We start from the raw sequence: 16,087 nt of genomic DNA on the forward strand, positions 1-16,087 counted from the left end.
TCTTCTGGAGAACAACCCATTGGCCACCATGAAGCGAGAGAGGAGGCCAAGCTGGGGGCTCCCGCCCTGTCACCCACCGAGCCAGGGGCTGTGAGGGACATGTCCGCAGCTAAGCTAGCCCTCTGCGGGGCCAGGCTCGGACGTGCCGTCTTTCCTCATCCCATCACCCTCCCTGCCTTCCTCCTTCTCTCTGCCTCTGCCCTTAAACCCCTTTCACGGTGTCACCCAGACGCGCTGAGAAAAGTGCACACGATGTGATCGCCCAGCTTGTGGACTCTCTTTCTCTGACCTTCCTCGGCACCGGCCCAGGGCTTCGTCTTAAAGGGGAGCCTCAGGACGCGGCGTGTGACTCGACCTGCGCTGCGCTCCGTGGAGCGGCGTGTGCGCCGGCGTGAGCGTCGCGCGTGGCAGGGCGGGAGACAGGATGCCAGCCGGGGGGACCGGAGAGCCCCCGCACCCAACTCCTCGCCCTGGCTCCCACTATGAAGCACATGTGCGTGGGTGCGAGCCTCGGCGGCCCCCACGCCCCGCCGCCCCTCCCCAGTCTTCCTTGGGATTCCTGGGCTCCAGAAGGCCAAGAGACAGCAAGTCCTGTTTAGAAAACCATTTGGCCTCCTGTCTTCTCGACTCCACGTTCGGTCATTCCCCGTGAGCGCACGGGTGTCGGATGAGGCCTCACCCAGGGGCAGGCATCCGCCAAAGGCCTGGATTCCTCTTTTTCTAGCCTCTCTTCTGGCAAAACAGGAAAAGAGACCCCCCCCCCACCCCCCGCCACTGGCCGGCAAGACTGTAGACTCCCCCGAAGCTCTAGCTCCTCTCAAGGCAACTAGGATGCTTCTGGAAAGCCAAGTGGCTAGGAGGAGAGCCCAGTTTTTCTCCTGACAAGGCACCTCTCAGAAGCAGGGGAACGTTGTCCGATCACCCCATGCCTGAACCCCATTGTGCAGAGGAGAAAGATGCCTCCCTTAGCTTGCCTAGGCCATCCGAGACATCTTGGCAGACTCACATCCCAGTAGTATCTGATGTTTCTCGTACGTGCCCCATGTGCTGGGCACTGTGCCAAGCATTTTCCATAATTATCTAATGCTCACAACCACCCTGTGAGGCAGGTTGTCTCCGCCTGCATTCTGTTCAAGAAGAAACTGAGACAGAGGACTGAAGAAAGCTGCCCGAGATAGGCATCCAGCGACCAGTGGTGGAGTCAGGACTGGAGGACAAGCCAGCTGTCCTCACCACCACACTATCCCACTTACAGCACCATCCTGTCGGGGCCTCGGCCAGACATCCCAGCCGATCTGCTCACACCAGACAGACAGGAGCACCTTTCCGATGGGCTCCCACTGAACCTCTTTACATTTAAAAAGCTATTTAATACTGCAAAGTCTTAAAAAAAAAAAAAAAAAAAACCATCAAGTGCCCAGCACAGGCTCCTAGAACAAAAGGTAAATATTAGTTTCCTGCCCCTTCCCTTCCTTCCTGCCCTCCTTCTTCCCCATTCTCCATCTTTTCTTATTGAGAATAAGGTACCAGAAGGTTTATCCTCTGCACGGAGTAGCCCTCCCCATCCCACAAAATACCAGGGCCTAGGACGTCACAGGCCAGACACAATGACAACGGGTCACCTGTCTGCAGCAGTGAAGGACGAGGGCTAGGGCGGTTTGGCTAAAAGCCTCCAGTGAGGGCCCAGGGGAACCTCACCTCTCAGTGGGTGCTCCCAGGCTGCTCTTGTGTCTTCTGTCTCGGTGCTCTTTGCCAGTTGGAAAGGGCCGGTCACTTTTATGCAGGTGGATACGAGGAAATGCTGTCAAGGTTTACTGGGTGGGTCCCCCCCTTGGGAAATTGTTTTTTTTTTTTCTCCCTTGTTTCCTTAGCATCTCATTTCCTTAATTGTTCTCTTTTCTTGCTTCCTTGAGATATAGCTGATTAATCATTATTAAGAAATGCCTCTTTCTTCTGGGTCTTGACATGCGGCTTCTAGGAAGAATAAACTCCCGATTTCCATGCAAATGAGAATTTCTTGCAATTCTGTGTCCAGGCAGAAAAATCCAAGTTAGGTCACCTTCTTGACTGCTGTGGCACACCACCAACTGTACCCTGCAGGCAAACTCAGGAAAGTTCTCTCCTGATGGCCACACCCTGACAGCAGCCAGTCTCAGGAGACTCTACAGGTGCCCCTGGTCCTGGCTCACTCCATCTGCTAGATGCCTCGTACAGCTGTTGAGCACCTCCTTGTGCTAGACGCTAGCTAAGTGCTCTGCCTGCGTTATTTTGTTTAACTTTATGAGAAACATTTTCTTCCCCTCGGAAATGCAACCGTGTATTTGGACATTACCTCTTCCCTCTTTGTCATTTCCCTTGGAGAGCTGCTTCATTTTGATTCGTGCAGGGGGGAGAAAATGAAGCTAGGACGTAGAGGGGCTGAGCAGCCAGGGGCAGGGTCAAGAACAGAGCCTAGAGTCCTTGCCCTTGGAAGAGAAGAGCCTCCATCTAAATCACTTTATTTGTACACACTCTACACCATGACTTCTCCAAGGACCAGGGTTTGAAGTGATGGTGAGGGAAAGAAGAGATATAAAAAGTTCCCTCCCCAAACATGAAATCCCAAACTGAGCAGAACTTGTTTCTACCAAATGAAGCAATTCTAGGATGGGGTGCAATTATAAGAGACCCACTGGGCTCCTTGGACAATGGGCTAGAGCAGACCTTGCATGTAGCAGACTGGGGAGTGATGGGCAGATCACTGGCAGAAAAGAAAGAGTCCCTGGCGGAGAAGAAAGAGGGACAGGGAAGCCTGGGGACTTTTTATGGGGTAAGAGCAAGGGAAAGGAGTTCTGGGGGCTAAAAATCTTGTTGTCCAACATCTTGGACTCAATGAAATAATATGTGCTGTAAGAAACAGTGGATTCTTGTGGCCACAGTGTGGCTGTAGATTTATGTGGCCGCAGTGTGGCTCTAGATTTAAGTCCTGACTTTCCCTCTTCTCTGTTGGACACTAGACAAGCCAGTTGAGACTTTTCTGAAGCTCAATAAAATAGTTAACATAAACTATGAGGATCTAAATGAGCTAATGGACTTGATCCATGGTAAGTCCTCAATAAATACTATTTATTCTGATGCTGTGTGCCAGGTGCCTGGAAAAGGAGAAGACACCTTCATTGGGAGTTAATAGGTTTCTCTCTGTTCCTTCTGACAGGGAGAAAGAAACTCTTCTGAGTCTAGAGCTCTGCCCCCCCCCCCCCGCCACATCCCTGCTTCCCCACAGAAGGGGTGGACAGGAAGGTGGGTGCTGTTTTCCCAGCACAGCCTGAGCTGCCTGGTTCATAGCTCACAGATGGTGACCCAGCTCCACCTTCTAGATGATTGCAAAACTGTCCATGCTGGCTCTCACCCTGTATTCATCCCCTTGTGCTCAGACTGAATGTCCTGACCCAGCTTACATTTCAGGGCAGAGATGTCATATCCGGAAACTTGCAAAGGAAGGAAAAATATGTGATATGTTTATAGCTCCCCTCCGGCACACAGCGTTATCATAGCAGCTAAGACCATTGCTCTGCAGGCAGCCTGGCTTAGGCTGAATGTCAGAATGAAGGCAAGCCAGCTCATCTCTGTGCCTCTGTGTATGCATCTGCAAAGTGGTGTTAATTGTGCCTACTAAATACTCACCATGTGGGCAGGGTGTGGAGATTGAGTGATTAAATATATAAGCCCTTAGCACAGGGTCTGGTACATAATAGGAGATTAAAAAATGATAACTTTGCCTTTTAATTTTACAATCCCTTTTTGAGCCCCTAAACTTGGAGTGAAGAGGGACAATAAGAAATTATTTTCCTCCATCCTAAGCCTTGCTGCCTAACAGTTAATATAAAAAGTAAGAATATAGATTGAAATGGAATGGTATCCCTTCCAGGACAGCAGTCAAATTATAGATTTGATCCATAAATCTAGAGCTATGTCTAGCCTTAGAATTGGGTCTTCTAGAACCAGTTGACTCAACCATTAGAATACCAGAGCTCCATTTTCCATTTGGTACATGGGGAAGCAGAAAGCATGTGAAGGAAGGCTTTTGAGCCAGAATGGACAATGTTTTGAGTTTGACATGTGCTGGGCACAGCTCTCTCATGCCTTCCAATCCCCTGTCCCTACCCACTATCCACTCCAACATCATGAACCATTCATGGTAGTGCAAGGGCGATTTCTTCTCCATAAAAGAGTGCAGTCAGCCCACTCCTCTGAGTGCTAAGTCCTGGAGCTCAGACAAAAAATGAGCCAAGCATTGCACAACTCCAGAGGGCACCATGCCCATTGCCTTTTATGGCAGTGAGGCTCCATGGTGTTGAGTAGTGTGGCCCTACTGAGTGATCTGGACAAAATGGATTAGGTCTGTATGAATAACTTTGTGCATATCGTTGTGAGGACTTTACAACACTAGAAAGAATGATAGAGAAATGATCTGCCAAAGAAAGAAATGTTGATGTTGATGAATAGATATTCCATCTGGGAAGTAAATAAGAACTTAAACACAGAAAGAATATAAATGCTTAAATGTGTTGATAAATACATTTGGATTGTAAGGATACATTTGGGATTTGTATATAGCTTTGAAGATAAAGCAAAAAAAGGATAAATCTCCCAGTTCTTGGGGACTTTAAACCTAAAAATGTTCTCCTTTGTTTGGGATAAAGAAAGAAGAGTGAGAAACGCAGAGAGCACCCAGCTCAGCATTCCCATTATAGCCATGAACAAATGGAAGCATGAACCAGCCCTCCTGCCACATGCCAAGGAAGTGTCACTCTGTTCCCAAACCTCCATCTCTTGGCTTCTAGCTCAGTGCCCTTTCTAACCCCACGCTGCCCTCTCATTTTAATAGCAGGTGGAGTGGAATAGAACACAAAGCTATGGGGAACCTCAAGCTTGTTTAGCAGGGGAGGTGATGTAACTCTCCCAAGGCAAGCTGTACAGACTTGCCTTCTCCTAGGAAGTCCATGACCTAAGGAAATTTGAACTGGCTGATCCTGCCTAGTGGGGGAAGGAAGGACAAATTGGGCACCTATGCTACAAACACCTGGCCACGCCTTCTTTTTCACCTGCAGGGCTCTCAGTCAAGTCCTGCTGATCTAGAGCCACCTTATGCCAATGGATTCTATGGGTCAAATGGCATGAAACAACCTCTATAGAGACTGGAGAGGAGAAACCAAGGATGGGTGATGGAAAGAGTCCAAGCATTGCCTCCCCATTCCTTTCCTGGATCACTGATCTGGTCTCATTCCCAACAACCCATCATCTCCCAGGCAGCCAGATTTTCTAAAATGCAAACCCAGTCTTGGTGCTGCTCAGTCTAAAACTTCCAGCATGCCTCCCAGGGGCCACCAGGATAAAGGGTAAGCCTCTCTCCATAGAACTTTAGAACTATCACAATCAGGACCTTGTCCACATTTCCAACCTCATCTCTCTTGAGAACCCCAGACACCTCACTGACTCCTTTCACCTAGAAAGCACTCCCCTTGCTTTTCTGCTTTGCAAATGCTATCCAGCTTTCAAGACTTAACTCTGGGTGACTTCCTGTGTGAAGTCTCTCCCTTCCTTTCCCTCTGCCCCCTTCTCTCCTCCACCCTGCCTACCTCCACCCTGGTTGAGTTGATTCCTCTTTCTTTCATATTCCCACTGAATGGATACCAGATGCCGAGTTAACTTCGAATTTCAGATAAACACATTTCGGTGCTTTTCCGTCTGAAATTCACAGTTAACTGGGCTCCTGTATTTTTATTTGCTAAATCTGGCAACCTTACACTGAACCCTCGATAGATAGATGATCAACCCCGGCCAGGGCCAGACCCAGTTTGTATGAGGCCTATAGCTCATACGATCAGGGAGGGAGAGTACTTCTGAAGAAAAGAAATTTTAAAATAAAAGAAAAAAACTGAGATGAAAGTGAATCTTTATTTAGAATGATAAAAGAGGGGCGCCTGGGTGACTCAGTTGAGCATCCAACTTCGGCTCAGGTCATGATCTTGCAGTTAATGAGTTCAAGCCCTGCATCGGGCTCTGTGCTGACAGCTCAGAGCCGGGAGCCTGTTTCGGATTCTGTGTCTCCCTCTCTCTCTGATCCTCCCCTGTTCATGCTCTGTCTCTCTCTGTCTCAAAAATAAATAAACGTTAAATAAATAAATAAATAAATAAACATTAAAAATTAAAAAAAAAGAATGACAAAAGAAAAAACAAATTACAAATTTTAAAAGCTGACAAGTACCACATACGAAGAAATCCAGGAAGATAACTGAACACTTTTATAAATTAACTATGTAACATCTCTTTGTTTGCTTCTTCTCTGGAAATAATTTTTTTTTTGATGCTTTTATTTATTTTTGAGAGAGAGAAAGCAAGCGGGGAAGGGACAGAGTGAGAGGAGGACAGAGGATCCAAAGCGGGCTCTGCACTGATAGCAGTGAGCCCAATGCAGGACTTGAACTCACGAACTGTGAGATCATGATCTGAGCCAAAGTCTAACCCTCAACCGACTGAACCATCCAGGCGCCCCAACAATGATTTTTTTTTTGAGTGTTATTTTCTATGAAGAGAATAAAAAGATAAGTCTGTATTTCCTCTGATATGGTTGTCCAGAATCGGGTTTTTGTTGATGATAGGTGGAATGCATGACATATGTGACAGGTTCGTACCCTACAAACATGAAAATTCTGATAATTTCTGTTTTACAAGGTTCCCATCAGAAGATAAAAAAGTATGTGATTCATTTCTAATCATATTTATTATTGAATAAGTATTTCTATGTTGACTTGATTTTAATGCAAACCCAATCTTTGGCTTCCAGTCTGATGGCCGGAAGAATTTTTAATACGCTTCCTTCTGTCTCCATACATCTCAAACCTTGTTTCTCTTCTACTGCTTGCATACTTCCAGTAACAAGAGTCGACACTGTGGGTGGAAGGACTGTCCTGGGTGTTGTTCTCACACCAGGATGGCTAGCAAAATTTTAACCACACACAAATGTGATTAGAAGCCATGGAAATATATATCGCTAAAAGCCAAATGCATCCCCAAATCAACTGCTCCTTAGCCAGATCTCCCACATACTGTGGCTTCTCTAACATCGCCTGCCAGGAGGGGAAGTCAGAATGAACAAGGACGCTGATCTTAACTGATTACGGCTAACTTACCTTCCTCTCTTGAATTTTCTAAGACCATATGACATGTGGATACATTGCTAAGACTCCTCCAGAGACTTGGAGGGAGCACATGTAAGGGAGAGATCCAAAGCTTAAACTTCCTTAGCTAAGCAGTAAATCCCCACTGACCACAGACTCTAAGATAATACATTTCGTTTATTTGTATTTGGAATTTAATTTTAATTTTTAATCAAAGATTTCTGCGTATATAATTTTAGAAGGCATATATGTGATGAAAAGGACAAACAGTTGCCCTAGCTCTCTCTACCCTCTATTCCTATGCCCTGTAGGCAACACCTGTCAACATTTAGCTTCCTCTTCTGCCACACAGCTCCCTAATTCTAAAGGACACGCATTTATCACGATTTCATACTCTTCATTTTAGAAATGATCTATCAGCTAACTACAATAGAAGATAAAAATGTAGTTCTTGTACAGCACCCCATATAAATATGCTTGCTCCCCTGCCCCATCCCACCACTATAAACACATCACAATTGCACTTCTCTTGAGGCAACTTGTCACAAAAGTCTACCCAAGGAGGCATGAGCCATTGGGAGAAGGCAACAGTCCTGCTCTCTGGCCCTTCTGTCTCAATTTGCTCCAGGAAGAACCAGAAGAATAGTATCAGATTCAAATGTTTGATGTGCTTTTCATTGCATTACCTTACATTTCTCATGGTCCAAACTCAGAATTCACAGACTGAAGGAGCTAGATTAACAAGAGTAGCTAACAACTATTAAGCACATTTATCACCCCGGGCACGGTATTAAGCACCTATATGCACTATCCCTTTTGAAGTTCTACCTGTTCCACGAGGTCCATGCTATGTTTGTGTGTCTATTGTTTTAGCTGTGGAAGCTGATCCCTGACAAGTGCTTCGCCCAAGGGCAGCTGGGGAGTAGGTGGCAGAGTTGAATGCCATTGAGGCAGCACCCCCACTCTCAACCATGAAGAAGCATCTGGTCCAGGCTTCTCATTTGCAGATGAGGAAACAGCTGAGGCTCAGAGAAGAAAGAAGTGTCTTGTCTGCTGAAAAGTGGTAGATTGGGGACCCATATCTCTGAACTCTCAGTCCAGTGCTCTTTTCCTTCACATGAACTTTATCACTTATCACTTCTGGCTTCTTCCTACAAATACAGAAACTTCCTACAAAGAAAGAAGAAAGAAAGAAAGAAAGGCACCTCTTTCCTCCAAGCAAAGAAAAGCGGAACAGCAAATAGTATACAATATGGCTTGAGAGCACCCTTCCCAACCAACAAATCCAGGCGTGTCAGCAGAAACTGATTCTGTAGAAATCGGATGTGGTTTTTCCCTCATTGGTAAAATGAACCATGTCATCTGAAGACAGCTGTTCCCACAGGCACTGGGAGCCAGGGAGTTCCTAGGGAGAGCTTCTTCTCAGGAGACCTGAGGGGAGGAGGAGATTGGTCTGGTGGCTGTTGGCTTACTGCATAGTTATAGTTAATAAGCAACAAAGTTAATGAAGTTAACAAAGTTAACAGGCTGATGGATCTGAAATACTCTGAATATAGGTGGGAGAGCAGGCAGGCATGAAGACCCCAGCCAGTAGCACTCTGTTGTGGTATTATCCTAACTCTTAGGATCCGGTCTATCCAGAAAGCCAGAGGTTTTGCTTAAATTTACTAATCCTAGAGGATTATCTCCAGTGGCTGGGTTAAACCTCCACCATATTCCAGGTACGGATTCATTCCATTTGGCATGTTGAGTGGGAGCCAGCCTTTGGTATCTCTTAGAAGTGAGCTAGGATTTTCAGCTGAAAGTTCAAATTTAAAGCATGTTACAATTCCTCCAGAAATCCTCTTGCCCCACCCCCACCCCCCACTTCACTCTTTTCTGCTTGGTCTCCTCTCAGCACTGTTTCCTTCATCAGAGGACTGCATTCCAGCTAGCAACTGGATGGTTCTCCTTTGGTGAATCAGTCTTTCAGTTAGAGAACATGAGGTCAAGTTCTTGCTTGGGTATAAATTCCATAATGTCAGAGATCTTGTCTGTCTTGTTCATTATTGTGCACCCCAAACGTAACACGTAGTAGATACTGCATAAATGTCTATTGAATGAGTGAAGGAATGAATGGCAGATAATGGGAACTTCCAAAAGCATACACGATTGCAGAGTTTTTTTGTGTTTCCCCACAGGCACCTATAAGGGTGAGTTTAATGCAAAGAGCTTGCCCACTAAGTGGGTTGCCCAGTAGGAAAGGGCTCCTGGATTCGTTCCATAGAAACACTTTTCTTTGGTGCCCCTTAGGTAAAGTCCTAACGTAGACAAATCAGAGAGGTCAGGCCCACAGGCTTTACATGATTCTCTCCCAGTGTCCATGACAATCAGCCCCTGAGAAGATGTAGAGACAAGCAACCTTCGCCATGGAAGAGTTGAATTGTATAGCTCTTTCTCTTTCGGTGTGTGCACCTATCTTGGAGATTAAACCAAATGTGGTACCGGAAGAAAAAAATTGTGAACATGATATTTTACAGATGTTAAGAATTATCAAACAAGAAGAGAAAAAAATTCAATGTAACCAGTTGTATCCAAGTAAAATTAATCGCTTTGTCCAATGCACTTGAAGCACAATAACACTGAAGCACATTGTAAGTGTCAGAGTAACTTGCCATCCCTAAAGCTTGTAGTACCATCAATGTTTAAGCACAGAAAAAGTTAATCATGCCCAGACTACAGATCCAAGATGTCTGCTATGTTCCTTTGAGAAATTCATGAAATATATGGAATGAAGCCCTCCAATGTACAGAACATACAGCCTTTCTGATGTCCACCTATGAACATTCAGAAGTCCATAAACTCTAAATTTTAAACCTTAAAAGACGTGGCTTGGGTCTAATTTTGACAGTTGTTGGCTCTGTAACTTTGGACAAGTGAACCTCTCTGTGCCTCACTTTCCTCTTTGGGAGAAATGGTATTGACCATTCTTGCCCTGTGTTACAAATCATGTGCTGCATACATGTGTAAGGGTTGACAAGGTGCCCAGGGAGGGGCATTCATCTGGAAAGGAAGAATTGCCTTTTCTCTCTACCTATTTATCTAAGAGCAAGCTACAACATGCTCTGTGGTGGAAGTCACAGAAACAGAGACACAAGTCTGATACTGGGAGGGAGCCGCCACTTGGCCTCTTGGTTGAGTTCCTTCATGTTAGTCCTACCTGCAGAGGGGTCTTCCCAAGGTGGGGAACTTGAACCATCCCTCCCTCAGGAAGAAGCAGGTGAATAATTTCTGGCTCCCATGGGTCTAAAGCCCCACCAGGAGTCAAACAATGCTGAATTATGGAATAAGCCCCGAACTTGGACTGACCAACCATCCCACGTTGCCGGGGACTGAGACTTTTCCTGGGACACGGAATTTTCAGTCTGAAAGATGGAAAAGTCCTGGGCAAACCAACACAAACTGCTCACTCCGAGTCAGACTGAGAAAAACGGGCCAGATTTGAGACCTGGCTCTGTGGCTTGCCTGCTGTACAACTGTGGGCAAGTCCCATAAGTCTGGCTTCCGTTAGCCTCAGCGTTCTCATCTAGAACTTGGGGCAAATGAGGACGAAACTACATAATATATGGGGCCGCTCCTAGCTGAAGGGGGGAGCTCAGTAAACATTTTCTAATTTCAAAATGCAAGCAACAGGAGCGTAACTCCCTGAGGGGAGCCCATGCTTTGCGCTTCTCCACCAACACCCTTCCCCTTCACCAACGGAAGTCTGTCACCGTTTCACACTCTACAAAGCATTTTCACATGTGGTATTGCTTATATTCCAGATTCCTCAAAAGTAGGGAAGATGTTCCCATCATCATTTTCCAGGTGGGAAACTGAGGCTCAGTGACTGGAGGGTCATGCAGCCACGTAGAGCCAGCCCTCCAACATGAGCACCCCAACTCTTAGCCCAGGTGCCTTCCCTCCAGACCACTCTCCTTCCTTCCCCCACAGGCAGCCCCTAGTGCTTCCCCCAGCCTGGGTGCCGGGTCTCTGGAGACTAATACTCTATGGCCACCAAGTGGCAGTGTCCTGGTGGGCACCAGGAGACATTTCACTCCTCGCCACACATGTTCATGCTCCTTGCTGAGCACCACAAGATTTAGGGCTGAAAATACTCTTTCCCTCTAAACACATGGAGATTCTTTTATTTATTTTTTTAAGTTTCTTTACTTATTTTGAGAGAGAGAGAGCATGAGCAGGGGAAGGAGGGAGAGAGAGAGAGAGAAAGAGAGAGAGAAAAAGAGAGAGAGAGAGAATCCCAAGTAGGCTCCACGATGTCCATACAAAGTCCAATGTGGGGCTTGAACTCACGAACCATGAGAACATGACCTGAGCCGAGATCAGGAGTTGGACTTTTAACCGACAGAGTCACCCAGGTGCCCCCCCAAAGATCCTTTTACAGTCAGATCCTGCTTCAGTCAGATCCTTCTTAAGAAAAGCAGGAGCCTCATCCCCATGGCTTTGTGCTTTGAGAATTCCCTTGTTAGGAAGCAGCTAGTGAGACCTCCAAGGGGCACTGGGGGGCTGAGAGGGTGATGGGCAGGAGTGCAGAAACAGGATCCATTCCCCGAATTACCTACCCACGTGTTTCCTTCAGTCGCTTCTCCGTCTTGTCCCTTCCAGATCTTGTTCAGTGTTAGGTTTGTTTAACAGCATTCTCTCTCTCTCTCTCTCTCTCTCTCACCCTCTTTTTCTTTTTTGTACCGCCTTCAGGATTTTATTAACATGAGTTTTTCTTTTCTTTTCTTTTCTTTTCTTTTCTTTTAGGGGCACCTGGGTGGCTCAGTTCGTTAAGTGTCCAACTTCGGCTCAGGTCATGATCTCACAGCTCATGAGTTTGAGCCCCGCGCTGGGCTCTGTGCTGACAGCTTAGAGCCTGGAGCCTGCTTGGGATTCTGTGTCTCCCTCTCCCTCCCTGCCCCTCCCCCTCTGGCTCTGTCTCTCTCAAAAAATAAATAAAAACATTTACAAAATCAATAAAATACAAAATTTCTTTTAATATTTATTCAGTTTTTGAGAGAGAGAGAGAGGTTGTGAGCAGGGGAGGGGCAGAGAGAGAGGGAGGCACAGAATCTGAAGCAGCCTCCAGGCTCTGAGCTCTCAGCACAGAGCCCCACGTGGGGCTCGAACTCACGAATCTCAAGATTCTGACATGAGCTGAGCTGAAGTCAGACGCCTCACTGATTGAGCCACCCAGGTGTCCCTTAACATGAGTTTTTAAAAAAACAAGCGTCCTTACCAGTGTGGGCCGGTGAGAGTGGGGAAAGAGGGGATGGGAGAGGAGGGGGAAGACATTCTGCTCTACTGGAAACAAAGCTCTACGAGCATTTTCTCTTTTTTGACCATTAGAAAAATAACCTTTGCTCTGCTAGGGAAAAATTGTGGAGACAACAGAGAAAAAGAAGGAAAGAAAAGTGGTTGCTCACAGGCCTTCTATCCAGGAATAACCTCGATGTCTGTTGTTTTTGTTTTAACTTGGGGTCACCGAGAGAAAAATGGAGGGTACCCACAGTGACCTATAACCCTGTGCCCCAACCCCCACAAGGGCCCTAACCTGAGCTCACCTTAGTCACTTATGCAGTCACTCAACAAATACCCACTGGGCCCCTGTCATGTGCCAGGCACTGTGCTAGGTTCTGAGGACACAGTAGCAGACAACACACGCAGCCCTGGCTCCCCACAGGCCTCTCAGTGGTAGAAGAAACAGATGGCTAACCAGTCATTGCCATCACGTTGCCCTTACCACTCAAGAGCTGACCTCTGAGCTAAACACTTTCAATGTATTGTTTTATTTCCTCTTTAGAGCCCTGTGAGGAGATACCATTCTCGGCCACATTACACAGATTGAGGGAATTTAGGGGAAAAGAGCTTAAATATTTGGACAAGGGCCATAGAGCTAGTCATGGAAAAGCTGGGGTCTGCACCCACAGAGTCTGACTCTGGCGTGGGGTGAGGATTAGAACAGTGTTGCCCTGGGAGACCCTGTGTGATCAGAGAAGAGCTCCTGAGAAAGTGAGGTTGACCTGAAAACACAGGACAGAAGTACCAAATTCCATTCTTTCCTCCAGATCACCCACCAGACTCTAGCATCCCTCTTCAGGAGTCTCCCTCTATCTTTGCCCCTAGCGTGGTTCTTTAAGACCCTACGTCTGCCTTTCTCACATGCCTTCCTTCTCAGCCCTTCTACCCTGGGGTGTTTCCCCATCAACCCTTCTCAGACCCCCTCTCTGCACTCAAGCTTCTTACCCAGGACCCTGCCCTCATTCCTGTCAGGGCCATCCGGGAAATTCCCCTTTCCTCCCCTCATCCCCAAAATTTCAAGCTTAGCTCGGAACTCTGGCTTTCCCAACACCAAATATTAATCACATTTCAGGCTAAAACTGCCATGCTCAAGTTTCCCCAAATTCCTGGGAGGGTGGGGCAGGAATGGTACGAGGAGGAATCTGGGACTTTTCAGCACTCGGTCACCCCAGAAAGGCAGGGCAAGAGTCAGGCCTGAGGAAACTTGAAGAACCTGGCGCTTCCTCCAAAGTGAGGTGTAGACCAAGCCTTCTCCCCAGGGGTAACTGGCTTTCATTCCAGAGGGTCCACTCCACCCCAATGACCCAAAGAGAAGGTGGGTGCTGATTCCAGGGTGGCAGATACCAGGGACAGGTGTCACTGACTCGCATCTGCCTCTCCTCAGCGCTGCCAGGCCTGGGGAAGCTCAGAAACACCCGGCAGGTGGCAATGCCCGCATCCACCTGCTGCAATGGAAGCCAGTAGGAGAAAGAAGCCAACGGCACTGGCACAGGGACTATGCTTTTGCCAAGAGAAAGACACACCCAGACTGCAAGCCTTGAATACTTCCTCTTCCAGAGGATTCCTCTTTCGGGAATTCTAACCTCAGGGAACTCCCAGAGCCTGAGGAGGAAGAGTAACAGGTGGAAAGGTGCTGAAGTCACTCACTCAAGGTCTCATTCTAGGGAAACGCTTAATGGAGGAGCAGAAAGAATTTTTAACAGGGTCAGCTCTTCCTCTGAAGACCTGCTTACTGCACATGAGGCACTGCTCAAGAATGCTTTATACACTTGAACTCAACTCATCTTGGGTCCAGGAGAACCTGCTTCACTGAGGCCTTTTACAGGTGCTGGGCCCTGCTGCCAATCTGGTATTTTGACACCATTTTCATTTACAGAATCTTTTTTATAGTCACATCCTTCACTGATTCAGCATACTGAGCATTTACCATATCCCACACACTGAGAAGACAAGTTTCTTCTCTTAAAGAGCGGAGAGTCTAGTGGGAGAGACAGGGAAATAAAAGGAATAATCCATTACAGAGGGAGAAGTGCTTTAAAGAAGGGAAACACATGCTGTGGGAATATAATGGAGGGTTACTTAATGCAATCTGAAGTGTGTGGGGATAGGGGGTATCAGAGGAGGCTTCCTGGGGGAGGTGACACCTTGACAGAGTCTTCAAGGATGCATAGGAGTTAGTCAAGGAGAGAGAAGAAAAAACCATGTTAGACCGAGACCTGGAGATGCCTGAGAATGGTAAGTCTGGGAAATACCTGTTGATCAACATGGGTAGAGCTTGGAAGTGGGGTGGGGCGGAGGGTGGCAGGATGAAATGAGGCAAGATTACGAGACCCTCAGAGTTTGTACTTCATGAGCTTGTGTCAGAGGACCCTCACTGTGCCAGTCCCCAGCTGTCCTTCAAGCCACCCCAGCTGATGCCACATGGAGTGAGAGCACTACTGAGCCCCTTATTGGGCCTATTGCAACTGAGAAACGGAAATTTTCATTGTAATTAATTGTATTGTATGTATGGACATATATGCTTTCTTTTCTCTTGGGAAAATGGTTGGATCATGTTGTAGATGTCTGTTTAGTTTTTAAAGAATTTTTGGTTAAGAATATGTTCAAATTTTATGCTCTGTTTTTAAATTGAATTGTTTCTTTTCTGTTTTTTTTAAAGATTTTATTTTTTAGAAATGTTTATTTATTTATTTTGAGAGAGAGAGAGAGAGAGAGAGAGCTCAACACCGAGCCCGATGCCGGGCTCAATTTCACACCTGTGAAATCATGACCTGAAGCTGATATCAAAAGTGGGACACTTAAGGGACTGAGTCACCCAGGCGCCCCCAGTTTTTCTTTCTTTCTTTTTTTTAAATATGAAATTTATCGTCAAACTGGTTTCCATACAACACCCAGTGCTCATCCCAACAGGTGCCCTCCTCAATGTCCATCACCCACCCTCCCCTCCCTCCCACCCCCTCATCAACCCTCAGTTTATTCTCAGTTTTTTAACAGTTTCTTATGGTTTGGTTCCCTCCCTCTCTAACTTTTTTTTTTCCTTCCCCTCCCCCATGGTCTTCTGTTAAGTTTCTCAGGATCCACGTAAGAGTGAAAACGTATGGTATCTGTCTTTCTCTGTATGACTTATTTCACTTAGCATCACACTCTCCAGTTCCATCCACGTTGCTACAAAGGGCCATATTTCATTCTTTCTCGTTGCCAAGTAGTATTCCATTGTGTATATAAACCACAATTTCTGTTTTTCTCTTTTAATGTGAGCCCTTTATTGCCCTGTGAGGTCATGGCATAAAAAAAAAAACAAAAATGGGACACTTCACAGATTTGCATGTTACCCTTGTGCAAGGGCCATGCTGATCTTCTCTGTATTGTTCCAATTTTAGTATATGTGCTTCTGAAGCCAGCACAAATTGTTTGTTTCTTAATATAAAATTTAAGGGGCACTTTATGTTTTCTGGATACAAGTCTTTTATTAGATATGAGCTTTGCAAATATTACCTCCCGTTCTGTGGCTGGTCTTTACATTCATTCTTTTATTAGAAGTGACTTCTGAAAAGCAGAAGTTTTTAATTTTGGCAAAGTCCTATTTATCAACTTATTCTTTTTAT

General features: G+C 46.3%; 1 non-coding gene across 1 annotated transcript; it reads right to left on the reverse strand.

Moving 5' to 3' along the window:
- Positions 1-15,779: 15,779 nt before the first annotated feature.
- LOC131496699 (U6 spliceosomal RNA) lies at positions 15,780-15,886 on the reverse strand. The gene has a single exon (XR_009254627.1). It is a non-coding gene; the product is annotated as a U6 spliceosomal RNA (small nuclear RNA).
- Positions 15,887-16,087: the final 201 nt, after the last annotated feature.

This window comes from Neofelis nebulosa, chromosome 15, assembly GCF_028018385.1.
Source record: "Neofelis nebulosa isolate mNeoNeb1 chromosome 15, mNeoNeb1.pri, whole genome shotgun sequence".
In the NCBI taxonomy this organism is placed as follows: Eukaryota; Metazoa; Chordata; class Mammalia; order Carnivora; family Felidae; genus Neofelis; species Neofelis nebulosa.